This window comes from Myodes glareolus, chromosome 26, assembly GCF_982192425.1.
Source record: "Myodes glareolus chromosome 26, mMyoGla1.1, whole genome shotgun sequence".
Taxonomy (NCBI): Eukaryota; Metazoa; Chordata; class Mammalia; order Rodentia; family Cricetidae; genus Myodes; species Myodes glareolus.
In genome coordinates, this window is record NC_142051.1 from 5,501,048 (window position 1) to 5,513,915 (window position 12,868).

Genomic DNA, 12,868 nt, shown 5'->3' on the forward strand with positions numbered 1-12,868 from the left:
AGGAAGATGAACAACTCAAGATAGCTTCAGGAAGTCCCTGACACTGTCTAGATTCACTAGGTCACTCCCAGCCAGAGTAAGCTATCAAAGCTGAGAGTCCTGCTGAGAAAAGCAAGACTACAAAGAAGACTCTGAGAGCAGACCAGCTGTCTGAAGAGGTTTAGACCAACTGAGTCACTTGGAAAGGGCGTTCTCCAACCTGTTGAGCTGCTGCAGGCTGTGCAGGGTGCTCCAGGTCCCCAGATTTTGTGATCTGTCACCCATGCTGGGGTGGGCTTTGGTGATACAGCTGTCTTTGAGTCATTTCTGTAACTGAAAGTAAACCCTCAACCATACTCCTGTTAGTAACCCCAATAATATTCATTGGTTCCACCAAGTTGGACTTTGGTGGAACCCACACTTTAGTCTGACATGGGCTCCCCACTGGGGTGAGTTGATGGGTGTTGCATCTCCCCAGTAAAAGTTTTGTCACACAACAGAGTTCAAGGCTAGCTTGGGCTACAGAATCTGTTTCTCAAAACACAAAAGTACAATCGACAAGAAAAAACCCAGTGGTTCACTTTCTTATGCTGATCCTTAGAGAAATAAAACCCAGATATTAAGAAATATTCTCGCCAGGCGGTGATGGCACATACCTTTAATCCTAGCACTCAGGAGGCAGAGGCAGGTGGATCTCTGAGTTCAAGGCCAGCCTGGTCCTTCCTTCCTTCCTTCCTTCCTTCCTTCCTTCCTTCCTTCCTTCCTTCCTTTCTTCCTTCCTTCCTTCTTTTTTTCCTTCCTTCCTTTATTGTTTGTTTGAAATGTTTGAAATAGGATTTCATATAGTTCATCCAACTTTAAACTCCCTGAGTAACCAAGGATAACCTTTAACTCCTGATCCTCCTGCCTCCATCTTGCAGGTACTGAGATTACTGGCATGAGCTACCACCTCTGGCAATAGTGTCTATATATATATATATATATATATATATATATATATATATATATATATATATATATATATCTTTTTGCTGTTGCAGGTTTGTTTTGTTTTGTTTGGGAGGAAGTTGGTTTTTGTATTTTTTTCCTTTCTTTTCTTTCTTTCTTTCTTTTTTTTTCTTTTTTCTTTTTTTTTGTCTTTTGAAACAGGATTTATTTGCAGCTTTGGAGCCTGTCCTGGAGCTTGCTCTGTAGACTAGGCTGGCCTCAAACTCACAGAGATCCACCTGCCTCTGCCTCCTAAATACTGGGATTAAAGACATGTGCTACCACTGCCCGGCCTTGTCTTGTTTTTCCAAGGCAGGATCTTACTTACTGCAGCCCTAGGTGACTTCCTCTGTAGCCTAGGCTGGCCTCAAACTCCTCCTGGTGACCTCCTTCCATCTCAGCCTCCTGGACGTTTCAGTTAGAGACATGAAATTGTGCTGGCCTTGTCTCTATTTTCTTCAGTGGAATCCTAAGAGCAAACCAGGCGCCTGGCATCCTAGTGCAGAAGCCACATGAGCACAGCAGCCGGGAAATACCAGGGAGATCCCAGCCTGTGTCATGGCGCATCTGTTCTTTACTCCACAAGGGACACACAGAGGGACACGGTGACACCACTGGGCTCAGTCACATTCATCCCGCAGATGGGTATCCATTGTCTAATTGAAGGTCTTTTAAATTAAATAGTGAACTTTACGTTCCACATGGGAATTCTCTGGCCAGGCAGCATGACATTTTAGACACACATTAGCCACGCTAGGTCACTCTCAAATTATTAGTTCCTGCTTCCACACATGCAGCTGCTGCTACCACGATAGAGGAAAAAGCGTGGAGGTATGATACAAAAACCAGGCTTAAAGCTCAAAGTATAATACATGCCTGTGTGAGTAGTGGGGTGTGTGTGTGTGTGTGTGTGTGTGTGTGTGATATACGTTTGTGTGTGTGTAATAGATACATGTGTGTGTGCGTGTGTTGTGTAATATATACCGTGTGTATGTATTTGTGTGTATAATATAGACATGCTGGTGTGCATTCACACGGGTGTTTATCAGTGTTCACCAGTTATCAGCATTAGATATGTTTTCTGTCACTCTTTTTGGGTTTTTTGGTTTTTTTTTTTGAAACATGGTCTGTCACTAAATCTGGGGTTTGCTGGTTCGGAGACTGGCTGGCCAGCAGCAAGCTCCCAGGACCCTCCTGTCCCTGCCTTCCCAGTGCTGAGAGTGTGTGCCACGTGCTGGGCTTTCGTTGTGGACTGTGGATGAAGTGAACTCTGGTCCTCGTGTTGTGGACGCATCTCCCGAGCTTGCTGGTCAAATATTATGTTAAATTAAAAGAGGAGTTAGGCTTAAAAGAGCATATGAGCTTGGAGGTGGGACAGCTCACTACTGGCTGTGTGGCTTTGGGGAAAGCGTTTACTTTTCTTGAATCTTAGTTGTCTCACATGTCACTCAATGTCACAGTGTTCCCGATGGTAGAGTAATCAGAGCCAGACTGTAGCTGGAGAGCCAGCTCACAGGAGCTTCCTCGGTCCCTCCCTCCCTCTCTCCCTCCCTCCCTCCTTCCTTTCCTCCCTCCCTCTCTTCACAGGAGTTTCCTCTATCCATCCCTCCCTCCCTCCCTCCTTCCCTCCCTCCCTCCCTCCCTCTCTCCCTCCTTCCTTTCCTCCCTCCCTCCCTTCATGGGAGTTTCCTCTATCCCTCCCTCCCTCCCTCCCTCCTTCCTTTCCTTTTCCTTCCACCTGGTATAAGCAGTACTAGGGATTGATCCCAGCTCCTTCCTTCCCTCACTTTCTTCCTTATATTTATGTGGGGGCTTGTGTGTCCCAGCAAGCCTCTGGAGGTCAGAGACAGCTTGCCGGAGTCTGTTCTCTCCTTCTACTCTCTTGGTTCCCAGGATAGCGCTCGCTCAGGTTATCACTCGAGTGCTTTCTCTGCTGAGCCGCCTCCTGATCTCTCTTCCTTTCCTTTCGTTCTTTTGATATCTTATGGGAGAGGATTTTCTGTGACCCAGCCTGCATCCCTCCTCAGGGCAGCTTTGAACTCTGATTCTTCTGCTTCTGTTTCCCAAGAGCCGAGGTCACAGCTGTGCGCCACCATGCCTGGGTTTTTGCTTCTTTTACGAGAATGCAAAGGCTAAGTTCATAAAATTCTAAAGTAGACCGAGTAAGACAGGATGTAAAGGGTTCTGTAGACAGGAACTTTCTGCCAGTTAGCATCCAGTGAGGCAGAGCAAGAGTACTGATGAAGCCCCGGGGAAAGAGACTTCTTCCCGCCCTCCACTTGACTCTGTTCTGTGCATGCTTGAACCTGTGAAAGAACATACTACTCCCCAGGTGTTTCTGGAGCCTAGAGCCCAGTCAGTCTTCATTTGTTTGAGCCTGGCCCCAAACTCACTTGACCTCTTGACCCTGAGAACAGGTATTAAAGGTGTGCACACCCACGATCGGTCCAGTCAGTCTTTATGGTCTTGGATTTTTCAAGTCATCCAAGAAGTGTTCTGATGTCCTTAGGCTGAGGTCGATAGTTTCCAGCCTGCTGGAGAACCCGGTTTAAAAAATACTGTGTTGCCAGGCGGTGGTGGCACAGGCCTTTAATCCCAGCACTCGGGAGGCAGAGGCAGGCGGATCTCTGTGAGTTCAAGGCCAGCCTGGACTACAAGAGCTAGTTCCAGGACAGGCTCTAAAGCTACAGAGAAACCCTGTCTCGAAAGAAAACAAAAAACAAAACAAAAGAAAAAAATACTGTGCTTTCCCAGAGGCACTGGAGGACTGCCATGCTCCAGTTGAACCACAATCCTGTTGCCCTGAAATTTGCTAAGGCTTTGGTATTTTCCATTGGACCTTTGTTGTCTATGTTGCTACCCCAAGGTGACAACTGACTTTTAAAGAGTTGTCTGTGACTTTCACATGCCTGTTACAGCATATGCTCCTGAATCCACACACGTGGTACATACGCCTATTATACATACATACCCAAAACAATAAATAAATAAATAATAAAATTTAAAATAAATTTTAAAAATGGAACACTGACTTTCTCTTTTTTCCTAAATTATTCTATTTATCATTAACTTGTGTTTGACATGCTGTTTCCTAATGCCATGGTGTACGACGGCAGTCAGGACGATTTTGTGCTGGTTTGCTCCTTCCACCTTTGCTTGGGTTTCCAGGGTCATACCCCGGGCACCAGGCTTAAGCAGCATGCGCATTGTCATCTTGACTTGTGTTGAGCCAGGGTGGTATAGCACACTCCAGCCTCCAGCTACCTATATAGTCAAGGGTGACCTTGAATTTCTCACCTGACCTCCACCTCCTAAGTGCTCGGATTACAGGTGTGTGCCACCACATCTGGTTTAGGTAGTTCTGGGGATTCAACCCGGGGCTAGGCAAGTACTCTAAAACCAAGAATGTACATTCACGGCCTCTTTAGCTTTCCGTCTTTTGGCGGGGGGGGGGGGGGGGGGGGGGGGCATCTGGAGAAAACACTCCTAAGAGTAAAAAAGTGGGAGGCCAAGAGCAAATGAGAAAATGGGAGCGACGGGATGTTCAGGGCAAACTTCACCGGACTCTGGTTCCCTAAACAAAAGCTGCTCGGACCTGTGTGCCCCGCTCTGAGCTCCGCCGAGGCCCACAGACACGGTCAGAGGAAGGAAACAGTGGGGAGTGCTGAGTGCATTGTTGTTGGGCACAGACGACTTGAATTCCTGCATAGACCCAGAGCGCAAGGCTGTGAGCTGCCTGGAGGCTTTAGTCGGTGACGCCGTTTCCGGATAGGACTCTCGCCGTTACGTTTAAGCCGTTTAAGCCGAGGTAGTGTCCGGAACAGCGGCTGACAAGCATTAAAATATGAATTGACTGGAAACTGATAGCACTGGGGAAAGATGAACAAACAAACCGTATGTGCCGCGTATAATAAGATTTTGCCAGCAGGCTTTATAAAGAAACAGGAAGGTGGACAGGCTTGGGGACAGAAAACCAAGCGACTCTGCTGTCGGAATCCGGGGGATTTGCTGCAGGGCAGGGTAGGTCAGAGGTTGTGCCAACAAAAGTCACAAGGATGACTGACGTCCTGGTTTGTGTAAAGCACAGATCCGATTCTACCTGACACAGAACACTTGGGTAAACAATGAGTCAACAGAGAAAGTTCGCTTAATTTCAGAAAGAGTCCAAACAAAGCGGCTGTGTTAGCTGCGCCAGCAGGTGGACTGCTCATCCTCCTCAGGAACAAAGGGTCAGTATTTTAAGGCTGTGTAGTAGGTTCCTTGGATTCCTGGCATTGCCTGGTGTAGAAGCAGGTGGGGATCTCTCGGCAGCGCCGACAACAGCTTGTTTTGTCAGGATGGCTCAAGAGCACCCACAGGAAGGGTGGCGCGCAGGGCGACAGTCCCCAGGACCCAACCGCACACCCGCTCCCCTGCAAATCTCAGATCTCTCTGCTCTGTACACTTCCAGTTTCCCATATGAAAAGTAAGAAAGTAGTGCAGCTACAAACAGCCGTGGCCACGGGGAAATGACAGCGGGACAGGTCAAACCTGCGGCTCAGTCTTCGTTTACATAATGTGAAGCCCTCAAGAGCCGGTAGGCACCTGATTCCTGTCTAGGGAAGTGGTGCCAGCTCCTAACACAGCTCAGAGTGGGTGCCGGAAGGGACGTTGTTGCAGGATTTCTTTTCTTTTTTTATTTTTTTTTTTGAGACAAGGACTCACTATGCAGCCCAGACTGACCTCCTTGAATAGGAGGTGTGTGTGTGGCAATTGTGTGTGTGGTAATTGTGTGTGTGGCAATTGTGTGTGTGGTAATTGGAAGGGCACACATGCCATGGAGATCAGAAGGCAGCTCTCTGGAATCTGGTCTCCCCTTCCACCTTATTTTTGAAGCAGGTCTCTTGCTGTTCCTGCTGCACTTTGTAATTTAGGAGAACCAACCTGGAATGTTTCACGTGACTCTCCTGTCTCTGACCCTCATCATAGGAGTTCTGAGATGACAGATGGGTGCCACCACAGTTGGCTTTTAACATGGGCGCCGGTGACCAAACTCAAATTGTCAGGCTTTACCAAGTCCGGTTAAACTTAAAATCCTGTCTGCTTCCGTCTCCCCAGCTCTGGGATTTCAGGAATGAGTTACCATGCCGTGTTTTCTGCGTAAGGACCGAGGAACCAAGTTTGTACCAGGCTTTCTCTTTGGGCCACCAACCAGCTACCAAGTCACGACATGGGGACTTATTAGTTATGAGTGTTCAGCCTTAGTTTATGCTTGTTTCTTGCTGGCTCTTATAACAAATTAACCTGCTTCTCTTCATCTACATTTTGCCTCGGGCCTTTCACCTTTTGTTCCTTCTGTGAGTCCTATACTCCCTGCTTGCTCTGTATCTGCGTCTGTCTGACGTCTGCCTGGCGTCTGCCTGACTGGCCCCAGTGTCTCCCGCTCCTTCTCCCTCATTCTCTCCTCTCTTGTTCTCTGCTTCTCTCCTCCTATTTATTCTCTCTGCTCACCAGCCCTGCCTGTCCCTCTTCTCTCTAGCTATTGGCCGTTCAGCTTTTTATTAGACCAACCAGGTGCCTTAGGCAGGCAAGGTGCAACAGCAACACATTTGCATAAACGAATGCAGCATAAACAAGTGTAACACATCGTAATAGTCAGAGTAATAATCCAAACAACACAGGTTCCTGTCGTCAGTCGTGTCCTCCCCAGACTTGCGTCATTTAAATGTGACAGTGCAGAGTGGCAGCAGCGAGTGGAGCTGCTCCCAGTTTCATAGATGGGCCCAACTTAGACGACATGCTCCCACACCAGTCACGGGGCAATGCCACAGTCCTTGGCAGTGAGCTAGCTTGTCTCCACACAGAGCAGCTCATACTATGTTTCTGGGGAAAAGGAAGATTTCTCAAGGGAGGAAAAAAATCACTTCCTTATATTTGTCGTCAATGGAAAGATCCTGCAGCAATTTTTAAGACTCGGTTTGAGAAAAGAAAAAAGAAAAACCTGCTCCTACGTTAAGGAAACTCTTTGCAGATTTTGCAAGGTGTCTTTCATTCCTCCGTCAGATTCGCTTGTTTTCCATCACCATTGGTGCGGGCCTGCCTCCTGCCACCATGTCCTTTGCTTTCTGCAATGTCCTAGTACGCTTCGCCGTCCCTACACATCATTGCCATTACTTATAATCATGTACACATGTGTGCATCTGTGTTTGGTAATGTGTATATGTATGTGATGGTGGTACCTCAGAGTCCAGGGTGTCAGAATCCTGAAGCTACAGTGACAGGTGTGTGTGCATGCCTGTGTGTGAGTACGTAGATGTGTATTCGCATGTATGTAAACACATATACACATTGTGTGTATGCACAGGGGGCCTGAGGTTGACACCGAGTATCTTCCCTGATAGATCTCCTCTTACGTATTGAGACAAGGTTTCTTGTTGAATCTGGAGTCACCGTTTGGACTTGCCAGCTTGTTCTCTGTGTAGACCCCAGCCTTTGCTTTCCACCCTCACTACCACCTCCACCAGCTTTCGTGTAGGTTTGGGGGATCCAATCCTCAGGCCTGCATGACAAGCACTTCACCGACTGAGCCACTTTTCCCTCTGGCCCCGCTTCTTGGCTTCTTGATTTTTGATGAAAAGCCCACCCAGGCTGGTTTGGAATTCACTATGCAGCTGAGGATGACCTTACATTTCTGACCCTCCTGCTGTCTCCTGGCGAGTACTGGCGTTGCTGGTATAAACCACCACACCCAGTTTACGCGTCCTTGGGATCGAACCCAGTGCCTTCTGAGTGCTAGACAAGTAGCCTACCCACTGAGCTATATTCCCAGTCCACTCTTTTCTGTGCTTTTATCTTTTTCCTGTCTGGTGTTGGGACTTGATCCCCAGGCCTCATGCGTTGGAGGCAAACCTCGAGATCATTTCTAGTAGCTACACTTCAGGGGCTTTGTGCTTTCACAAGAGCACAGGTTAAGTCAACTTCACCCTGGTTATGAGAAGGAACAATTTTATGGACATTTAAGACTTAACTTGGCCAGATGGTGGTGGCACGCCTTTAATCCCAGCACTCCAGAGGCAGAGACAGCTTGATCTCTGTGATTTTGAGGCCAGTCTGGTTTACAGAGCAAGTTCCAGGACAGGCCCCAAAGCTACACAGAGAAACCCTGTCTTGAAAAACCAAACCAAACAAACAAAAGGCATAACTTGGCCAGCAAGATGGCTCCGTGGACAAAGGAACGTGTTGTTAAACCTGAGCTCCATCCCAGAGCCCACAGGTTAGGAGGAGGGAACCAACTCCTGCAGGTGTCCTTTGACCTTCAGATACATACGTGAGGGCACATAGACTCTCACACAGACACACATGCAAATGTCTGATTTTTAAAAACAGGAATAACATTTTAAGAAGATACAACTTGCAGGTAAGCAAGAAATCAGCTTCCCAGCAGTCCTTGCCTGTCTCATCCGTCCTCACAAACAAAGTGAATAAAACCCGTGTTTCTTACTAACTGAACATGCTATGTGACTTGAAAGATTCCCCCCAAAGAAACAGGCACTTAACTCAGACAAAGGGGGTGAGCGATGGCTCCTTTCGTTTCTCACATTCAACAAAGCCTTTGTGGTTCCCTCCCTAGAGCCACTGAGACTCCTCTTATTACAAAGCCAACTTGGGACTGTGACAATGCTGATCCCAGCTCTGATATTGGCCACGAGGAGTCCAAAGGGAATGTTTCGGAACCAAGCCGGAAACAAGCCGGAACCAAGGCGGCTGTCTCTCGGGGGTAATAGAAAATGTGACCTAAGGGATCTACTGGCCGTTAGTGCTTCCCGAGCCAAGGCTGCTGTGGGAGCAGCGACACAAGGAAGAATTCTATTCTCTAACCACTAATACCTGCACCTGCAGCGACGTCTCAGCAGTTAAGAACGCTTTTACAGAGGATACAAGTTCGGTTCCCAGCAACCACATCACTCCAGTTCCAATGAGTCCGGTGCCCCTTCTGGCCCCCGTGGACACTGAACGCACAAGGTGCACACAGACACTTAAAGCGTGTAATTATGACAGGGTGTACCTCTCGGAGATGACTAAATGCTTACCTAAGGAAGGCAAGACCCTGACTGAGTTCCATCTTCCAAACTTTCAGACACTATTTTTTTTTTGAGACAAGTTCTCACCAGGTAGCCTTGCTGTCCTAAAACTCACTATGCAGGACAGGTTGGCCTTGAACTCATGGAGATCTGCCTGGACAACACACTCAGCATTTTCTGTTTGTTTTTAATTAAAAAAAAAAAAAACAGGGCTGGAGAGGTGGCTTTGTGGCTAAAGGTGCTTACTGCAGTTCCAGAATGTTATTCCTTTTGATCTCTGGTCCCTTTAAGGGGCAAGCCACGCCCACTCCCAGTGACCTCTGACCTCTTGTCGCCATCTTTCTTTCTTTCTGTTCCCTCTCTTGCCGTGTGCACATGTGTTTTTGTCTTTCTCTCTCCCTTTTCCTATTTCTGTCTTTTTTTCTCTTTTTAAGTAATAAATGTTCAGCTTTATGTTCAGCCTTATGCCTATTTACTATGTCCTGTAAGCCTTTTATCCGCAGACTCCACCCGCCTGCTTGGGTGACTCTCCGGGCCGCATGACAGCACCAGCTTGTCCCTGTTGCAGGATGAGCCACCACTCTGCCGCGGGGAATCTGCACCGCTCTAGCCGTCTCTGCCTGGACTAGCGGCTGCAGTCACGCCAGCAATTATATTTTTTAAGGAACAAAATGGAGTACCTGAGTATAGTGCCCAGCACCCACATCAGGTGGCCTACATCCATGTGTAAATTACAGTTCCAAAGGATACGCTGGACTTCCGGCCTTCACTGGCACCCAAACACGTGACATTCTCTCACATAGACACACACATTTATAGAGAAGTAAAAATTAGAAGTAAATCCTTTTTTAAAATTATATGTATTCATTGAGGGGGGGGAGGAGAGAGAGAGAGAGAGAGAGAGAGAGAGAGAGAGAGAGAGAGAGAGAGAGAGGAAATCAGAGGACAGCTTTCCAGGAGTCAGGCCTTGCCTTCCACCATGGGAATTTGGAATCAAACTCAGGTCAGGCTCAGCAGCAAATGACACTGAGCTATCTTGCTGACCCCAGCGGGTTTTTTGTTTGTTTGTTTGTTTGTTTTGTTTTGTTTTTGAGACAGGCTCTCATGTGGCCCACACTAACCTCAAATTCTCCATATATTTGAGATAGATCTTGATAACTTGATCCTAATAACTTCTGTGTCCACTCTCAGAGACTCCAGATGACAGGCAGGTGCCGTTCTGCCCTGTTTATGCAGTCCTGGGGACTGAAGCAGGGATTCATGGACGGTAAGCCAGCACTGTACCAACGGAGCCACATCCCCACGGCTTGTGTTTTGGAGACAAGGTCTCATATAGCTTTGGTTAACCTCAAACTCCTGATTTTTTTTTCATTTTTTTCACTCCCAAAAGTTAAAATTATAGGCCTGGGCTTAGCAGCCCGAATGACTTTTCACAGGGGGCTAATTTGCCTTCTGTGGTTGTCTGAATGGGAAAGGTCCTCCATAGGCTCAGGCATTGGAGCGCTTGGCTCCAGCTGGTGGCGCTCATGGGGCAGGCGGCCTTGATGGAGGAGGTGTGTTCTGCTCTCTCCTGTCTGATGTAGAAGCTGGGACCTCTTGACTTACTGCTCCTGCTGCCGTACCTGCTGCTTGCAGCCAAGCTTCCCCAAGATTGACTCTTATTTCTCTGGAATCCTCAGCCAAATTAACGCTCTTTCATAAGCCGCCTTTGTCCATGGCATTTTATCATAGCAGCAGCTGAGTAACTAATACAGCCTCCCATGCATGAGAATGTAAGCGCTTCAATTATCGTTGCTTAATAGTTTAGTCTTCCAGGTATCAGTTATTCTGGTGAGCATCTAGTGATAGCTCTCTCTGTGTTAGCATCCAGGCACACCTTGGCCCTGTCCCTTGGGAACCTGGCTCAGTGTGTCACCCCTCTGTGCATGACAGTGCCCTGACTGTACAGGTGCAGAGGCCCCTTGACAAGACAAGCTCCGCCCACTCCCGGTCTTTCCAGCTGCTCTTCTGAAAAGACTGGCGGGTCCTTACCTCTTCTTCCTCTTCCTCTCTTCCCTCCCCCACTCCCTTTATCTCAATAAAACTCCCACATACGCTTTGCTTGCATGGTGTGTCTGCTCCTCACCCACCGTGGGCTCTCACCTGCCGTGCGGCCCCTTGGCAAGCCAAGGTCTCTGTCGCCCTGTTTTACAACACTATGGTTATTTTGTCTATGTGATTTGATTTTGGAATCTCTTGGTCTGATTTTCTAATATCGCTGAGAACATCTAAATATATCTGTTAATCGTTCCGTTTTCTGATGTATACTTTTGTTTGTTCTTTTGTCTCATATTTATGCTCAGATGTCTCTTTTTCAATTTAATTTATAGGAGTTCATCAGACGGACTGGGCAGAAGTCCTTGGTTAATTGTTTTTCTCCCCAGTTTGAGGCTTAGCTTCTCTCTCTAATTGTGCCAGTTGATGAGTCAATATGCCTAACTTTAATTTAGTCTAATTCAAGGTCTGACAAACACTTTCTAAAAAAAGGACCAACAAGGAAATAGTTCAGGCCTTGTTAGCCACACTATCTGGGACACCCTCCTCAGCTCTGCCAGGCTGTGAGTGCAGCCATAGAAACTCTAAATGAGTGGGTGTGACTGCATTCCAATAGAACCATCCGCAAAAACAGGTGCCAGGTCTGGCCTATGGCTTAACTCTGCCGATTCACAGCCTGCGTGTCAACTGTTTCCTCTGCCTCAGTGCTTCTGTGTCCTATTTATGTCTTTTGTTACCCAGAAAATGGGGAGATTTGTTATCTTCTAAAATCTTTATTGTTCTAACTTTAACATTTAGATTTAAAATCTAAGTGGAGTGTTTAGGTTTTTTTGTTTTTGTTTTGTTTGTGTATATGTATGTCTATTGTGTGTTATATGTGTATCTGTGTATGAGTATATATGTGTATGTATGTGGGTGTCTGTATGTATGTGTGTGTGTGTCTGTGTATGTATGTATGTGTGTGTGTCTGTGTGTATGTGTGTCTGTGTATGTATGTGTCTCCATGTATCTGTGTATATATGTATGTGTGTGTGTCTGTGTATGCTTGTATGTCTGTGTGTATGCGTGTCTGTGTGTATGTGTGTCTGTGTATATATGTGTCTCCATGTTTTCTGTGTATGTTTGTGTGTTTATATGTGTTAAAGTACTTTCCTTCTTTCTTTTTTTTATACACATAGATGTCCAGTTGATCCGGAAATACTCATTATAAGAATGTTCAGGGGGACTGGGGAGATAGCTCATTCGGTAAAGTGCTTGCCACACAACCATAAAGATCTGAGTTGCATTCTCAGAACTACACAAAAATATGGGCATGCTGGCATGAGCTGGTACTCCCGGCACTGGGCAGGGGGAAACAGGAAGATCCTCCAGGGTTTGCTAGTCTGTCTGGCTCTATTGATAATCTCTGGTCAAGGGAAGAGTCTGTCAAAGGAGGTGGCAGCATTCCTGAGGATGGATAACACCCACGGTTGTCTTCTGGCCTGCCCTGCACACATGTGACATACATGTAACCCTCCCCCATACACACTAAAAGAAGAAAGGAAGACTGCTACAGTTAGGAGTAAACTCAGAGCTAGAAGGACTTCCTAGTATGTAGGAGGCTCTGGACTCTACAGTCTAAGAATTAAGTATTCACACATGGGAGACCAATGAAAGAGCAGAAGTTCAAGATCCTGTCTTTAAAAAAGATAAATAAATCAGTGTTGTGGGATATTTGCTCATACTGTGATCACTGAGTTTGGGTTAAATAAATAAAACCTTGGATAGGGAGGCAGAGTCAGCAATTAGTTGATAGGAAGTCATCATAG